This window comes from Lissotriton vulgaris, chromosome 6, assembly GCF_964263255.1.
Source record: "Lissotriton vulgaris chromosome 6, aLisVul1.2, whole genome shotgun sequence".
Lineage (NCBI taxonomy): Eukaryota > Metazoa > Chordata > Amphibia > Caudata > Salamandridae > Lissotriton > Lissotriton vulgaris.
The window spans coordinates 255696262-255714195 of record NC_141694.1 but is presented as its reverse complement, the minus strand read 5'-3'; positions in this window follow the sequence as shown (position 1 = coordinate 255714195).

Genomic DNA, 17934 nt, shown 5'->3' with positions numbered 1-17934 from the left:
TCAAAACTAATTAATTAGTCAAAGCATACACTTAAAGTTTAGCATCTAAATCTAAAAAGCCTTTCTATCTGTTGCTGCTCTTTGCATCTGTCTGTGTCTAAAGAGCAAGCATCCCCTCCTTCACCAGACCCACAAGGAATGTGGCCTGCAGTGCCAAAATATGATGTGCCAGGACTCTGAAAAAAACCTCCCTTCTCCTCGGAAGCAATCTCTCCCTTCAGCAATCTCCTCCAGTGACGTTCTCGTGAGGTACTGGGTTTTTCAGAACCGGTACTGATCCGGTAACCCAGCGGTGTCAGGGATAACACCCGTAGACCTCGAGTACTTTCCTGATTCAGACCACAGAAACACGAGTCTTCTAGGTGAAGTCAAGGATCAAATTTATTGGCTGCAACCAGGTAACAAGCGTCCTAGAAGTACAACAGCATGTATGTTCTCAGGAGACTGCTCAAATGTACAAAGCCTGGTCTCTTCTTTTATACATCTTTTTAGGCTTCAGGCAACATTCTTAAGTTTACGGTGCAAACATTCTAGAATTTACAGTGGGCTATTCACATATTTTCTTTACAAAAGGAAAAAGCAGAGTCATGGTGACATGTATACATTTAGTGTGTCCAGTTCGTGATCAATTATCCAGCCAGGCCCAACATTTCCATCAGATATCGGTGTACCCTCAATAAAACCGGGCTCCTCCTCATCATAAAGCAAAAGAGAAGAAAAGAGCAGAGCCAGGTGTGAGCAAGATTTGGGCAGGGTGTGTGTGCGATGTACGCGATTTATGGCCTGTTGTATGTAGATGCTATCTCGTTTGGCCACTGGGAGAGGAACTGATCAAACAGGTTTGGCTTGGGGCGATGGCTTCAGCTTGGCCAGGTCACAGGGAAGTCGATTAAGGTGTACGTGTCCTTGATATCAAATTCAGCTGCAGTTGCAAGCCTATGTGAAGGGCAACATATAAGACGGATGCCAAAACGCAAAATGGCGGACAAGGGTTCAGAAACAAAAATGACGATTTCGTGGTGAAATCGTTACCTGATTGTGACGCAAATGCTTGTGCACAATGTACTAGTCATTATCGGTATTTTGGCATACAAATCATCAAAATACGACAAAGTTTATTTCACGGGTTCCAGAAATTTTCAGGAACTACAAACCCTACTTTTGCCCTTACATAGGCAATTAAACCTAATCTCATGCTAGTCTGAGTCCAGGTCGATATTCCTAAAGTCATTGAGGTGTTGCTGCAGCATCATTCTGGTGCTTAGTTCGTCTTGTGACACAGGCTTCCTTACACATGATGTAGTACAGAGGCCACACATTGCAGGAGCGCACTGCACACACAGACAGAACAGGAAGAGAATGGCTAGAACAATCCCAACGACCATCAGAATTTTCCATCCCCAGCCAGATATCAGTTCCCAGAACCATCCCATGAGAGACCAATCTCCTTTATCTACATGAATCGATTCAGAAATCTTATGCAGTTTGGAGATGGCCTGGTACACTGTTGGAGCGTTATCTGGAATAAATATACAGCAACCCGATTGGATCAGCTTACATACCCCACCTCGGTCTGCAAGAATGACATCTAATGCGACCCTGTTCTGAAGGGTCATGAGTCGGTCCGACTGGAGCTCAGCAGTCAGATTACTAAGGGCACCAGCAGTTTCGATCACGGTGGATTCAACTACTCTTGTCAACTGGCGAATGTTCCTACTGTTCACCATGGGCCCCCAAAATGGCAGAAAACCTTTGGCGAAATCACCAAACTCTTGTTCCGCGGTGTCGTCTTTACTCACAACACCCCTAACTATCCTTGTCCTATGGTAATCTGCCGCGGCCGTGTAGGTGGGTGGCAGCAGGAACGAGATGAAACATGTGCCCGAGAAGTCAGGGGGCAGCCATGTGTATGCTCTATCTTGGCAGATGAAATACGTGCCCTTAGCTGCTGAAAATGAGGGGGAGGTCTGAGACGGGTAGACATATGGTTCGGTACAGACACTATTCCCTAGCTGAGCTCTGGGATTTTTGCCATTTCCTTGCAGACATAGATGACCTTGGTGGGGCACTATCCAGATTGGGGAAGATTTCTTTGCTCGCTGGCTCTCACTTAAAGAAATTCCATACTTTGTTACATTCCATCTACGATAGGCTTCTAGTTCGTCTCTGGGGAGAATTCTATATGTGTCAATATTTTGGCTCATATTTCTGATCCCCACTAGTAATGCCCCGTTGACTGAATTGCTCCCTGTGGAACGTGGGGAATATGGTTTGAGGGAGAATAAAAATAACGTTTGAAATGCCCACAAAGATCCGTAGTAACTAAAAGGTAGGACAAAATACGGGATACCCTTATCAGTCGTGTGTGGCATGAGTCCACATACCCAGCAATTTGTCGTGTTTATTACAACCTGGTGTTGATGTAGAAGTTGAATGAATGAGTTATTAATAAACTCCAATCTCCTAGCTGACTCATGCTCAGGAAGGGGTTGAAAAGAATGTGCAGAAACAGTAGGAGGAGGTATGGGCGATGTAGTCGGGGCAAAGGACACTTGTAAAGAAAACAGTGTGTAACCTATTAAAAACATCATTGTACTCAGTAATAGGAAAATGCATAATAATAGAAAACTTTTTCTTGTCACCACTCGGCATATTTTCGTTTTAAAATTTACAGTTTTGGCAGGTCTCTCCATGTTGAAAAACTCCATCCTCTATGTTGCTGCCTGCGGTGGGAGGTTGCTTCTGTCAAGGAGGGCCTCTGTTCAGTCCAGGGTAATTCCCTTAGACCAACCAGAACTGTAGACCTAATCGTCTCCAGCAGCGCTCCAAAGACTGCGTCAACCGCGGCCTTAGCTGCAGAACCCGGATGGCGGTTCGAAAAAACAAAAATGAGCAAGTTTCTCGGGTGGAGAGCTGCGTTTTCAAAAATAGTTCTTAAAGGGGAAAAAAATGCTTATTAGTTTATTTTTTATTAGTTCGTATTTCTCGGCCTCAGATTATACCGTTGCTTTCCCGGTATTGTATGATCTTGAAACAGAGCTTCAGGGTCTGAGGCATCCAATCGAGCTGATGATGGCACAGCTGCTTGTAGCAAATTGTCACTTTCTGTCTCTGTAATTGTTCCTTTTACACGAGCATCACTGAAAGGGATGAATCTTGGTACGGATTCTGTCTCTGGGTCAGCGATACCCTCCTGGACCCACCGGTCATAAGGCAAAGGCAGCGGGACCCGTTTAGTGTGGGTCCCCTGTATCCAATATTTCTTTCCCTCCACTCGGACGGCAGATCTCGTCGAGAGAAGGACCAAATGAGGACCGGTCCACCGGGGCTGATCGTTTCTTGCCCTTTGGAAATTTTTCACGAGGGCATATGTTCCAGGATCAATAGGGTGTCCTGGAGTTTCAGAGGCTTGAGGCAGTGAGTCGTGAACCTGTTTGTGTAAAACACGCAATTTAGCCGTCAAATCATACAAGTAGTCAAGCAAAACAGGATACTCTATTTCGCTAAATTTGGTAGGTCTGGGTACTCCCCATATGTTGGCCGGACGGCCAAAGACTATTTCATAAGGGCTAAGTTTTACTCTGGAATGCACTGTCATTCTGGTGGATAGGAGCGCTAAGGGCAGAGCATCAGGCCATTTAAGACCAGTGCTTTCTTGAATCTTAGCTAATTTTAGTTTTAGGGTGCCGTTGTAGCATTCTACTAATCCAGCTGATTGGGGGTGGTTTGCAGCGTGGAACTTTTGCCGGATGCCTAGCCCTTCACACACTACTTTCATCACTCGTCCCACAAATTCACTCCCGTTATCACTCCAGACCATCCTAGGCATTCCAAACCTAGGGAAGAATTCTTTCACAAGGGCTTTCGCTGTGGACAAGGCAGTGTTGTCCTTTAGGGGATATGCTTCTACCCATCTGGAGAAGGCACAAACAACAAGGGGTACGTATTTTAAGTTGTTGCACCTCTCCATGTGTATGAAATCTAGCTGCAAAACCTCGAACGGATACGTAGGAGGTGCAAAATGACCAGCTGGAGTTGGGGTTCCCTTACCAGGATTGTGTTTCAGACATACCATGCAATGTTTAACTACATTCTCCGCTCACTTAGGTATTCCAGCATTCTGTCATACCGGGGCCAGCAACTTGCAGATCCCTTTCACACTGATATGGGCCATTCCATTGGCCATTGTAACAACCGCAGGCACGTACGCATCTGGTAGCAACCATCTCTGATGTTCTGACAATTCGACCCAACAACCGTTTGCATCCATTCTACCCGTACTTTCTTTCCACATGTTCAACTCTTCCTCTGTAGCCTCAGATTGAATCGATTTCACACTCTCTATTGTGTCCTCACACATTCCAACATCACCTATCCATCTGGCAGGGCCTGCAACATACATTCGGCTCGTTACATTTCCTGCCGTTTCTTTCGCGACTTCGTCAGCAAACGCATTTCCACGACCAACATCATCAGTCACCCTCTTGTGAGCGCTACATTTTATAATCGCAACTTGCAGAGGCAAAGTCAGTGATTCAAGAAGCTCATTCACCAACTGACCATGCTGGATCTTTGTGCCATGCGACGTCAGGAACCCACGTTCACGCCACAATCGTCCAAAACTATGGGCCACACCAAACGCATACTGGCTGTCCGTGTACACATTCACTTTCATTACTTTCGACAACACACATGCTCTTGTAAGTGCAACCAATTCCGCAGCTTAAGCTGAGTTAAATGGAATACGTGCACTTTCAACGACTGTATGCAAAGTGGTGACAGCATATGCTGCAGTCGTGTCACCATTCGGAAGCTTGAAGCATGAACCATCCACCCATAAGGTACCATCACATTCAGCAAGAGGAGTATCTTGGAGATCTATTCTCCCTTTTGTTTCTTCTTCTGTTCTAAGAAAACAGTCATGCTGTTCCTCAGCATTCTCGGTCTAAACTGGGATTGGCAATAATGTGGCGGGGTTTAGTGTACCGCATCTTTTGATGTGGACATGGCTCGCTAACAAAGTTAGTTCGTAACCAGACAATCGAGCACTAGTTAAGTGCTGCGTCTTGGTTCTGTTCAATAGCGTGTCCACTGCGTGTGGAACCATAACCACTAACGTGTTATTCATCACCAAACCAGCAGACTGTCGAATAGAAACAGCGGCTGTGGCTCTCAGACAACTCGGCAATGCTCTAGCTACCGGATCCAAAGTCGACGAAAAATATGCACATGGATGCTGCTTATCTCCAAACAACTGTGTCAACACTGATAATGCACAACCCTCTTGCTCATGGACATATAATGTAAAGGGCTTATTGTAGTTGGGGGTACCCAACACAGGGGCCGAACATAATTCTGTGCGCAATTCAGAGAAACTTTTCTGACACTCTTCGGACCAAGGCACGGGATTGGGTGTATCTTTACATGTTAATGCCACCAATGGTTTGGCCAGTAAAGAAAAATTTGGAATCCACTGTCTACAGTACGATGTAATACCCAAGAAAGCACGCAATTCTCTCTGTGTTTTTGGCACACTTAATTTTGCTATTGCCTGGATTCTTTCTGGGGTCAGTTTCCTTACCTCCTTCGATAAGAGATGACCTAAGTAGGTCACTTCTTGTCGACAATATTGTAATTTAGACAGGGACACCTTGTGATGCAGATCACACAAATGACGCAACAATGACAACGTCGCTTTTTTACATATTTCCTCAGAGTCTGCAGCGATAAGCAAGTCGTAGACATACTGAATGAGGGTAGCGCCTTCAGGTAAAACAATCGTATCAAGCTGTGTTTTTAAAACTTGACTATATATTGATGGACTTTCACAGTAGCCCTGGGGAGCGCGCTTAAAGCGGAAACTTCGTCCTCCTAAACTGAAACCAAAAATATCCCTGCTTTCCTCAGCAATTGGGATGCTGAAGAAAGCATTCTTCAAATCAATCACCGAAAACCATGTTGCAGAGGCTGGGATCATAGTCAACAGGGCAGTAATGTCAGGAACAACGGGAAATTGTGGCACTACTATTTTATTCACCTCTCTGAGGTCAATCACAAATCTGTACACAGGTGGCTGAGATGGGTCAATTAGTTTCAAAACCGGCAGAACAGGACTATTGCAAATGTTGCCTCTTGTCTCTTCAATCACATCTTTTTCAATCAAATCGTGAATGATCGCTAATAACGCTTTCTCACCTTCACTGGAGATTTTGTATTGGGGAATACGAGGCATTCTAACATCAGCTCTCAATGTCACAACATATGGTGGTATTTCCAAGAGACCCACATCGTTAGGACCAGTAGCCCAAAGAATATTAGGTAGAGACAGCAATTCTGCCGGGATTTTATCTTTCGACAAATACATCGGAGAAACCACTTTCTTACCTAGTGTAAGTTGTACTCCCGAGGGAGAGCAGTACAGAGTCGCATACAATCTTTTTAGCAGGTCTAATCCCAACAAATTTTCACCACAACCTGTTGTCAAAATAAGGGGTGCTTCCAATTCACAAGGACCAACAGACAGGGACATAGGATATGAAATCGGGTTCCTAACCGGGGCGCCAGAAAAACCTACAGAAACATTCATTTCGCCAGACAAAGGTGCGCCAGGGAGTTTTGAGTGCATCATAGAACTCTTTGTAGCACCAGTATCCAACAGAAAAGGTTCAGACACACCTGATGTAATCACCTCAACATATGGCCCACTCTGATCTACTGGAACTGAAACAACTCCCTCTCTTTGTCCATGGCTGTCCTAGGAATCATTACCTTTGGTCCACCCATCTTCTGCATAATAATCATCAGCATAATACTGAGCTGTCCTACCAGAAGTGTTATTCTGCTGGTCAAACTTATTCATAGAATCCTGAGGCGGAAAGGAGCGTGCATTCTGAGGGACGTTTCCACGTCCTCTACCTCTAGTTGTTTGCTGAACACCCCTACCTCTTGTACCAGAAACACCATTCATGCGTTGTAATAAAACGGGACAGTTATTCTTATAATGACCCTTTTCTTTGCAATACGCGCACTGATTGGGTCCATATGGTTGTTGGGGGAACTCTTTTCTTTGCGAGTTCCCCGAATACTGTTGAGGCTGCTGGTAAGTATTCTGATAGTTACTTTGGCTACCATTATTCTGACCATTACCGCCACGTGGCGGATATGCTTGCTGCAATAAGACCTTCGTTTTCAATTCCTTAGTTTTCTTTTCTGCTCTATCTTTCTCATCTTTGTCTCTATTTTCGTAATATTGTGCAGTAGCCAATATCTGTGCTGAAGAGGAAACTGCCCATGAACTCTCTGAATCCTTCAACTTCTTACACAACTCTGGAAGCAGATTGTGCACGAATTTATCGACGAACAGTCGCTGACCACCTTCTGTGCTCATATCTTGACCACTGTGGTCAACAAACGTTTCTTCAAACCTGGTGAAGAAATCAGACACCGTTTCATCTTTCTTCTGCTTACACGCAGACAACTTATCCCAATTTACACGCAACGCAGGCATCATCGTTTTCATGTAATCTATGATCTTACTAGGGAGCTCAGTAATCAAATCTTCGGGCTTGGCACCGCCTACTTGTCTATTGTCAGCATCTCTAAGGTTAACCCATGTATCACCCAATTCAACCACATGATCTGTATGACGAATCTTACTCCAAATAGGTTGTGGGACAACATTGCCAAACATGTCGATGTCTGCCAAGTTCATAATACACGAACCCACAGTCTGAGTCAATTCTTTATAGTACCCTGCTGGGTTTTTGCGTGGGTCAGGCAAAGACTGCTTAATTGCTAACACTTCTGCACGTTTCCAGGGGACATGCACCCAAACGCGTTGAAAATGAGCCGGTACAGCTGGTGGATTATTGGCCGGACCAGCGGCCACTGCTTCCTTCCATACTGGAGGAACCTCTCTCATTGGGTACTGTCCTTTTCTCTTAACGGATGAATCTTGTTCGAACAACGACTGAGAAACACCCTCATTCCTAAATGACAGTAATGTTGCAACTGCTTTGTCTACATCGGAACCCACAATCGTACCTTTTGCAAACTCAAACCGGACGCAACACAACTCAGGCGGAATAGGCTTCAAATAATTTTCCTCCAAACCCTCATAAAGAAAAGTACACATTGTATCAAAGACGTACCTCTGCTTCGGTTCTTCCCATTGGCGAAAAACATCCATAACAGACTCTAAGTCATATCTTGCGGGGTCGTTAATCCATTTACCCGCAAGACGATCTAATATTTCTTTCTCTCTAGAATCGGGCAGTTGACTACGTAACTGCGTGCGTTCCAAATCAGGGGTCGTACTATGTGACCCAAAGAAAGGAGAGAAAAGACTAGCAACAGTGTTTGTCATTCTCTGTCGAACCGAAGGAGAAGTCGACAAGACAGGATATAAAGCAGATTGAGAAGAAGCTAAGGCAGGAGCGGTAGCAGAGGAGGTGGCCCTAGAGAAGGCTGCCTCGGAGGAACAGGAGCCAGCTGAAGAGTAGCTGGTGGGTGCTGTGGAGGAACGGGAGGCACAACAACCATGGGTTGCATAACTAGAGGTTGTGGAGGTGCGGTAGCATTTTGCGCATATGGGGGTGGTGAACTTAACAAATGCGACATTAAGGAATCTTTTTCAAGCTCTTTTGCTGCTTCTTGCTGAAGAGGCGGCAAAACTGGATAACATTTATCTATTACCATTTTACGTTGCCTGTGCAACTGCTCGCTCATCTGTTCTTCTTCATTGTCTTTATGCTGCCTGGCAGTTTGCATTATCGAAATACCCCTTTCTCTCTTAATCCTCTTCTCTAATTTAATTTCTTTTTGTTTGGCCTCCTTACGCCATAGGCGGAAAGAGTCAAACATTGCCGGCCGGGCTTTCCTCTTAAAAAGTTTAACTTCGAGATTATCTAGGATTTCTGTATCGAAACTACCATATTGGGGCCATTTTAAAACACCATCCTTGCGGGTGTATTTGATCCACACTTCATTGTATATGATGGGGCCTACCCCATGTTTCGCATAAAGTTCATAGGTCGGAGTTCCAATCGGAGGAACCGGACACGAGTCCTCCAATCGGGAATCCCTATTATTACAACCAAGGCAAAACAAATTTCCAAGTCTGCTAAGACCAGGCATCTTCGCTCACTAGTCTAGCTCCAAACTTCAAAGGATTATCGATTACGATATTTCTCGTGAATACACGAATCCTTCGGTTTTGGTGCTTGCAAGTACCAATACAAAACGGTCCAAAAGGGACACCAAACAAACTAAGGACTGGGAGGCGCTCCACTTATACTTAACTGAAATATCGATGACGTCACCAGAAGACTTGTCTATCGTTTCGCTCTACCAAACATCAAGGGTCCAAATCAGGGCGGCAGTCAGGGCAGCAGTCCTTCGTAGCCGTCGGGACGCGGAGAACCTCGCAGCAAAGACCTTTGGAATCACGTCGACATGCAGGGGTCGCTGAAGTGGCTGGCCTTCCTCCGGAATTTTCACACGAAGTTCCTCACGAACCTCTGGCTTGGACCGGTACCGCTGATACCGCCCCACGTTGGGCGCCAACTGAGGTACTGGGTTTTTCAGAACCGGTACTGATCCGGTAACCCAGCGGTGTCAGGGATAACACCCGTAGACCTCGAGTACTTTCCTGATTCAGACCACAGAAACACGAGTCTTCTAGGTGAAGTCAAGGATCAAATTTATTGGCTGCAACCAGGTAACAAGCGTCCTAGAAGTACAACAGCATGTATGTTCTCAGGAGACTGCTCAAATGTACAAAGCCTGGTCTCTTCTTTTATACATCTTTTTAGGCTTCAGGCAACATTCTTAAGTTTACGGTGCAAACATTCTAGAATTTACAGTGGGCTATTCACATATTTTCTTTACAAAAGGAAAAAGCAGAGTCATGGTGACATGTATACATTTAGTGTGTCCAGTTCGTGATCAATTATCCGGCCAGGCCCAACATTTCCATCAGATATCGGTGTACCCTCAATAAAACCGGGCTCCTCCTCATCATAAAGCAAAAGAGAAGAAAAGAGCAGAGCCAGGTGTGAGCAAGATTTGGGCAGGGTGTGTGTGCGATGTACACGATTTATGGCCTGTTGTATGTAGATGCTATCTCGTTCGGCCACTGGGAGAGGAACTGATCAAACAGGTTTGGCTTGGGGCGATGGCTTCAGCTTGGCCAGGTCACAGGGAAGTCGATTAAGGTGTACGTGTCCTTGATATCAAATTCAGCTGCAGTTGCAAGCCTATGTGAAGGGCAACATATAAGATGGATGCCAAAACGCAAAATGGCGGACAAGGGTTCAGAAACAAAAATGACGATTTCGTGGTGAAATCGTTACCTGATTGTGACGCAAATGCTTGTGCACAATGTACTAGTCATTATCGGTATTTTGGCATAAAAATCGTCAAAATACGACAAAGTTTATTTCACGGGTTCCAGAAATTTTCAGGAACTACACTCGTACCTAACCCATGTGAATGACGCAAAAAGCAGAAGTGAGCTGAAAGCCAGCCAGTGAGCAAAAAGCCAACCACGCCTCCAGAGAGGTCATTATTTATACTCTAATTCTTGGCAGACTACACAAAAATGTTGCATCTTCAGGAAAACTTGTACGTGATTGGTCAGTCATGATGGCAAGAGGTCTCAGAATCCTGACTCATTCTAAAATCCTGACAATACCAGTTTTAACAAAAGAAGCATACACGAGTAAATACATTTTATATATATTTGCAACATTTGCTAGGAAAGTGTTTCATTCTAATTCTCTTCCTTCCTTCCACAGCACAGTCAGGAAGGATATCTTTAACCTCTTGGCTGCTAGGCGTTTTCCCGCTGTGTGCTGGGAATTACCATTTTGCTGGTGTCATGACGAGCTCAGCTCGTCATCAGCACACGACACCCGTGGGTGATGACGAGCTGAGCTCGTCATCAGCATCGAAAGGTTTAACTAACTCGTACATTGGCACAATCACAAGAATGTGCAGTTCAAAGTGACCTTGACTCCTTCCGCAGTTTAAGTCAAGATGGTGTCTGCGCCTGCTCTCTTCTCTTTAAATGCAAGTCATTGCCTTGCTGGATTTACTAGCAGCCATGTTTTCTTAGGCCCCAAAAATAAAACAGACACAAAAGAGAATATTAATGTCATGTAATTCTGCCAGTATGTTTCCCTCCCTCATACTAATACCACTTATAAATGTTTACCTAGCCAAGCTATTAGTTTCAAGCAGTTTTTCTATTATGTATGACATGTAAAATAAATGTGCAACATAGCATTTTTATGCATTTAGTGTAAAATTTAAAAGCACACACAGTTAATACAGAACCCACAGTTAATACAGCGCACACAGCAACATGCTTTCATGTTTTAGATAGATTTTCATGCAAAAAGTATTTAGCCCCATGTGTAGTGTTTGGTGCATTATTAATTCACACACATTATAAAAAGAGGTGTTATTAACTGAAATATTTATCTAAATATCCCACAAGCCAAAGTCTTTTAAGACAGGAATAGTGAAATTAGATTACAAGGGATGAGCTGGGAAAAGAGAAACACATTCTATTAATCTTCAAAGCTAAAAAGGACACTTCTCTACACTGCAAAAACACATGTTAATTCAGCACAAGCATTTCAGACTGACTTAGGCCTCACTTTCATATTTTTCATGTGCCATGTTTTTAACTTGCACCAAAATGTGTGTGGCAATTTAAATGCAGTCTGTCTGAAGCACAAAAATAAAACCATGCCTGACTGCAGATGAAATCTGCTCCATCAAGGTCCCTTCTGAACAAGGGCTCAAGCATCTCCAGACCGGTTCCTCCTTAAATGAACCTTGTATGTGAGCAGCAGCTTGCGTCCTCGAGGAATGGTATATTTTTAAAGAAATTGTTTGTTAGAAATTAGGTTGTTGGTTGACTGTGATGTAAGCCCTGGTAAAGCAGAAACCATAGTCCTTTTTGGGGTAAGTCACAAGCAAACCCCAAATGAACCTGTGCTCACCCCCTTGGTAGCTTGGCACTCAGCAGTCAGGCTTAACTTTGAGGCAATGTGTAAAGTATTTGTGCAATGCTTCAAACAGTAAAACTATTGAAACTACACCACAAAAGGAGCCCACAATAGATTTAGAAAAATAGAGGAATGTTTAATAAATAAAACAAGATCAAAACAAAAAAAATCTAATTAGTAGAATTGGTGATATTGACTTATTAGGATTGTATTGAAAATAGTACCAACAAGCACAAAGCGCCAATTGGGGATATCTGGTCACACCATACTGGGACAAAGTAACAAATTCAGTCTGACCGTGATGGATCACAGGCTGGCTACAGGCACCTAGTTAGGCCTGGTGAACGGAGTACCTTAAATCCTGGTTGCAGAGTGTTGTGTGGATCATTGTCAAAGGTGCGGGGAGCAGCTAAAACAATGGTCGGGCTCATGATGTATCAAGGCTACCGTGTGAGGTACTGTTGCGACATCATCGAGGATCCCTTTGATGGGGCTTGCAATGAGACGTCCGGCATCCGGGATGTTGCATGCAGCTGGTGATGTGTCAGTTCCAAGAGGCTGTGATGCAGAGTCTGACATTGTCGTCGAGGCTGCCGTCGCCAAGAGGTGCAAGAACCTGGCTGCACCAACCGGGCAATGCGTCGGTTCCGAGGACTGCAGTGATTGATATGGGTCTTTGCAGTGGGTCCTATCCAAACGGCAGTTGCAATGTGTCAGTTCTGCTCTGGAATGTACTCTCAGCAGAGAAGATGGATCAGTTCTGCAGGCAAGCACCTTAGGCCCACTTCCAAGGGTCCAGGAGTAGGGTGGCACCCCTTAGCATGGTAGTCTCACAGATGGCAGAGTCCAGATGCATGTGCAAGGTGGTTGGAAGCCTATTATGTCCCTGAGGCTTCAGATCAGGGGGACAGCCAACTAGCCTTTTGAGTCAGTCTAGATTCTGGGTTCAAGAGACGCAGGTTTAGTCCTTCTCACCCAGGCAGGAGGGCAGCATGCAGTAGGTTGGCACAGCCAAGCAGCAGTACAGCAGAATGGAAGTACTTCAGCAGCACAGGAGTACTTCTTTCTGGAAGAGACCTGCTGACCAAAGTTAAGTCGGGATTCCCTAATGACACTTTTCCTCCGAGGGTCCTAAAAACTGTTTTGTCCTCCCCCCCAACACAGAACACAGCCGTCTCCCTCCTTAATGAGTCCATCAGCCAATGCATTGCCCCTAGCCCCTTTAAGGAGGCCATAATTGTCTGCTCCAAAAGAAAGTCAGTGATGACCCACTTGCCTTGCTTGAAAAATTACTGCCCTATCTCCTTGCTACCTTTCTTAGTGAAGGTATCAGAGGCTAGACATCTCTGCTCCCTCCTAGAGGAACCTAACTTCCTTGACCCTTCACAGGGAGGCTTTTGGCAAGCCCACTCCACCAAATCAGTCGTCCTCTCAGCCATGGATGACATGTGAGAAGGAGCCGACATGGGCTTCACCCAGGCGCTCGTCCTTCTAGACCTATCGGCGGCTTTCGACATGGTCGACCATGAGTTCTTGGTGGACCGTGTCAGAGTAGCGGGATTGCAGGACAGCGCTGGACTGGATTATCTCTATTCAAAAGGACCGATTTCAATCAGTCTGACTGTCTGTCTTTAGCTCACCCAAGGCATGACTAATCTGCAGATTACTTCAAGGTTCCTCTCTGTTCCCTCATCTTTTTAAATTGTACATACGCCCCCTAGGGCATTCCCTAAAAAAAAAGTCAGAATCCGTAACTATGCGGGTGCCATGCAACTGCTTTTTACTAATAATAACTCCCTTGAATTTATAGAAGCCTTCCAAAATAAGATGTTCATCCGTAACTGGATCAACAGCAACCCACTAAAATTAAAATCTGACAAGACAGATATTGTTATAACCAGAAACAAGTATGGCTTATGGAATACCTCATTCTGGCCGTCCTTTTTGGAGTCCTCATTGACAAGAATCTTTCCAAGAACCCTAGATAGGAGCGGTAACCTCCTCTTTGCAACTTTGCAAAATCAGGAAAATCCTCAAATTCCTTTCGTTTGAAGCCCTCATTCAGGTTATCATCACCTCAGTCATCTCCAGTATAGACTATGCAAACTCTTTCTACCTAGGCCTTCCAAAAGGCCTCAATTAAAGACTTCAACTGGCACAAAACCAGGCAGCCAGGTTAATCTTCCAACAACCAGTAGAACAACAATCTGTCTTCAAGACTGACTGCATTCTTTTTAAATCCCTCTATGGTAGAAGTCCAGCCTTTATATCTGTCCAGATCCAAAAATATACTCCCAATCGTAACTTTCTGGCAACTCTTAAAAACATGGCTCTTTAGACAAGCATATGACTAAAGCTGGGAGGAACTTGATGTGCTTCTGTTACCTATGCGCCAAAAAACCGACCCAGTGTACATGCACTAAATAATATCAGTATCCACAGGTCAAGAAGTGTACTGAAGTGGTGGTGTCTGAGGTCCTTCTTTTATACACAGTTGTGGCTTTGAAGTGGCTTTGAAGTGGGGAGAAGTTTCCAGAGGCATGCATTTGAAGTGCCAAGATGCATTGCCTTCCCTTCCTTGGCTCCAGACTAACTACAGGGGGTATGCCGCCATCTGTGTGGGGACAGGGCACAGCCTATTCAGGTGTAAGTCAGGCTGGGCCCAACTCTTCTCTCCCATCCTGCCCAGAGACAGACTCCAGCAACAAGTGGCCAAAGCAATAAAAGGCCAACTTTCTAAAAGTGGCATTTTCAGAATTGTCTTTTAAAATCCGAATTCCCCATAAGTTAGGGTTTTAAATTAGGATTCCAAAGACACCAAACTTTAGCAAGTTATATTTTCCTATTTGGAAATTACACTTATAAAAGGTAATACCAATATTATCCTATAGGAGATAGGCCTTGTAGCAGTGGAAAACAACTTTGAGGTTTTCACTACTAGAACATGTAAAACTTAAAAGTACATGACCTGCTTTTTTAAAACATTACACTCTGCCCTCTTGCCTGCCCAGGGCCTACCGTAAGGGTGAATTATATGTATTAAAAAGGAAGGTTTTGGCCTGGCAAAAAGTTTATTTTGCCAGGTCGAGTAGGCAGTTTAAACTGCACACAAAGACTGCAATGGCGGGACTGAGAGATGTTTAAATGGCTACTTAAGTGGGTGGCACAGTCAGTGCTGCAGGCCCACTAGTATAATCAACCGAACAAGAATGGCTGGATAGGCAAAGTTATTATCATGAATGACAGTAACGTAGTCAAAATATACTACGTTACCAAGGCCTTTTGTACCAAAAGCAAATTTATTTAATTTTTGGTTTTTAAATTCATCAAAACATATGGGCAAACCAAAAGACTGTCACGACAGTGAGTACACGAATACAGTATTTACATTTATACACAACTACCACTATACATTATTTACAAATTGAAAAGCACACAATTCAAATGAGCACAGTTGTGAAAGACACACCAAGAAAAACAGTAACATTAATCAAATATCCAAACATAGATTGTGTTTATATACAGTGAAAAAGTTCCTATAAACAAAAATACAAAAATACAACCAGTCCATGGGGGTATGAAACCAAGGGACAGGCGGGAACAGATGGAGTAGTACGCCTGCCTGCCTGACAACCCTGTGGTTGCAATTTATATTGGGTTACACAGCTAGGATTCCAGGTGGTTTTTTTGTTTACACTTCCTAGGTGCACCCTTTTTGAATGGCCACAGGGTAGGTATGTCGACGCGTTTCGAACCGGATTTGTTGACGGTTCTCTTCAGGACGGGGACTGGGAACAAAACATCTGCACGAGGCAATGAGTATGCCTTGGTGACGGTAATTCGCCGGTGTAGGGGCAATTTCTGTAATTAGCCGGTTATGGATCTTTCAAGTGTAGTTGTCCGCCACGCGGTACACACACGGGGTTAGGAATATTCACATGGTGGCAGTATTTCAATTCAGGCTGAACAAGTGGCTTGTGTAGCGCGTAAATCTCAGGGATCACTTCAGGACCGGTATGGGGTATGCCTGAACACGGGAGGATTCAATCACTCGAGGTCTCTCTGGCAGGAACGCGCACGGTCTGTCAGTCACACAGGCCCACTAGTAGCATTTAATTTACAGGCCTTGGACACTGATAGTGCCACTTTACTAGGGACTTATAGGAAAATTAAATATGCCAATTGAGTATGAGCCAACATTACCATGTTTGTTAGAGGAGGTTTTAGAATGTAAGTAAAAGACAATTAGAGAGTAAGCATCCCAAGTTAGCAAAGGTTTATGTCCGAAAGTTTGATTGCATCAGATTCTCGTGGACAACAAAACTATGCCCTTAATACAAGTGTCCCGCAAATCAGAGGGCACTTCCCTCAACATGAATTACTGATACCACATGCATCTGTAATTTTAAGGGCATTCAGTTGCTGCTGATTACAGGTTTTTGGGGGGAATAACATGTGGGAGCAGTGTATCCATCATAATTTCCGCAGTTTTCACTGAGTCATTTCACCTGCATTCAATGCCTGACTGAAAAACTGTGAAACCATGGTCGTCGTGTACAACTTGTAATACCCCACAGTGTCCGTAACCTTAGTTACCGGGACCATCAGGAATTATGCATGTTGTAAGGAGGACACAAGTAGGAGAAGAAATTCTGTCTTTATGGATATAGTTTAAAGCAAGCATGTGATAATCAGGTTCAGGCGAACCTGAGGCATAAGCTTAGGTGAAACATAGAAAATGCTAGCTCTCTAAAAACATGCATGGAGCAGTCTCCCACATGACTAGGTTAGGCATAGGTGAGCAACAATAATGGAGACATCATTGCGAAGAAATGACCATAAGCCATATGCATGATAATGTGGCTTTGCAATTTCCAAATAGCAAATCTGTAAAAATCGCTATTAGAGAATTGCAAAATGATATGAACTAAACAGTGTATTCGTCTAATGCAAATTTCTACAGATTCGCAATTGCAAATAAGAAATCGCAGTTTAGGAAATCGCAAAATTGTGATTTCTTAATATGAATTTGCAAATTAGGAAAAGTAATTTTTCTTTAGGTTTGAGTTGCAAATGCAGCCATGTCTTCACCGCTGTCACCCACTCGACACCCTCCCATGGCACAGAGGAGCATGGAATGTTCAGCACACCGCCTCTGCTTTTCTTTCACACCTCACTGCCTTAGCCTCACTCTAAATTACCATTCAAAGCGCATCTGTCCTCAAAATAGGGACACTGCATCTCGATTTGGATCTGATAATGCTCGACCCAAATGCAATTCCCCATTCTGGGGGGAAATAATCATACTAGGTTGATTTATGTGCAAGTCACTGCTATGACTTCCTGGTGACTGCCTGAAGCCAAAAGGTACGGACAACACAATACCTGCAAATGTGGTGGGATTGCATTGCTTCTGGGGGTTGGGTTCTGTAGCTGAGGCTGTAACTCAGCAATTAATTCCAAAATTACCTCACTACTGAGTTTGTACTTCTTAAAACTCTCCTCCTAAGTCTGTTCAAAAAGGGGGACCCTCATCCTAAATATCCTGTCCTGTCTCTGCCTCCTTCTCTGCCTACCAGTCAAAATCCTCCTCCTCCTCGCCAAGATATACAGAGTTGCCATTCTGAATAAGCCAGATGCGCTTTGGGTGATCTTGTTTAGTTTGCACCTGGTTCCACCAGATCCACATTGATGGTAATTGCATTTCCTAAACGGCCATTTTGCGTCTATTCACAATTAAGGAATCCTTTGTAAATGGTGTTAACCATTCGCCAAATGGAAATCCCTACTGGGGTTTCCTATTTAGCGGTTTCTAAAAATGCGATTTCTACTAGATGGAAATTGCATCTTACACCACTGCAAATGCCTTTCGTACATACCAAAATGGCATTTTGCATTTCCTAATGGCCCGAAATAG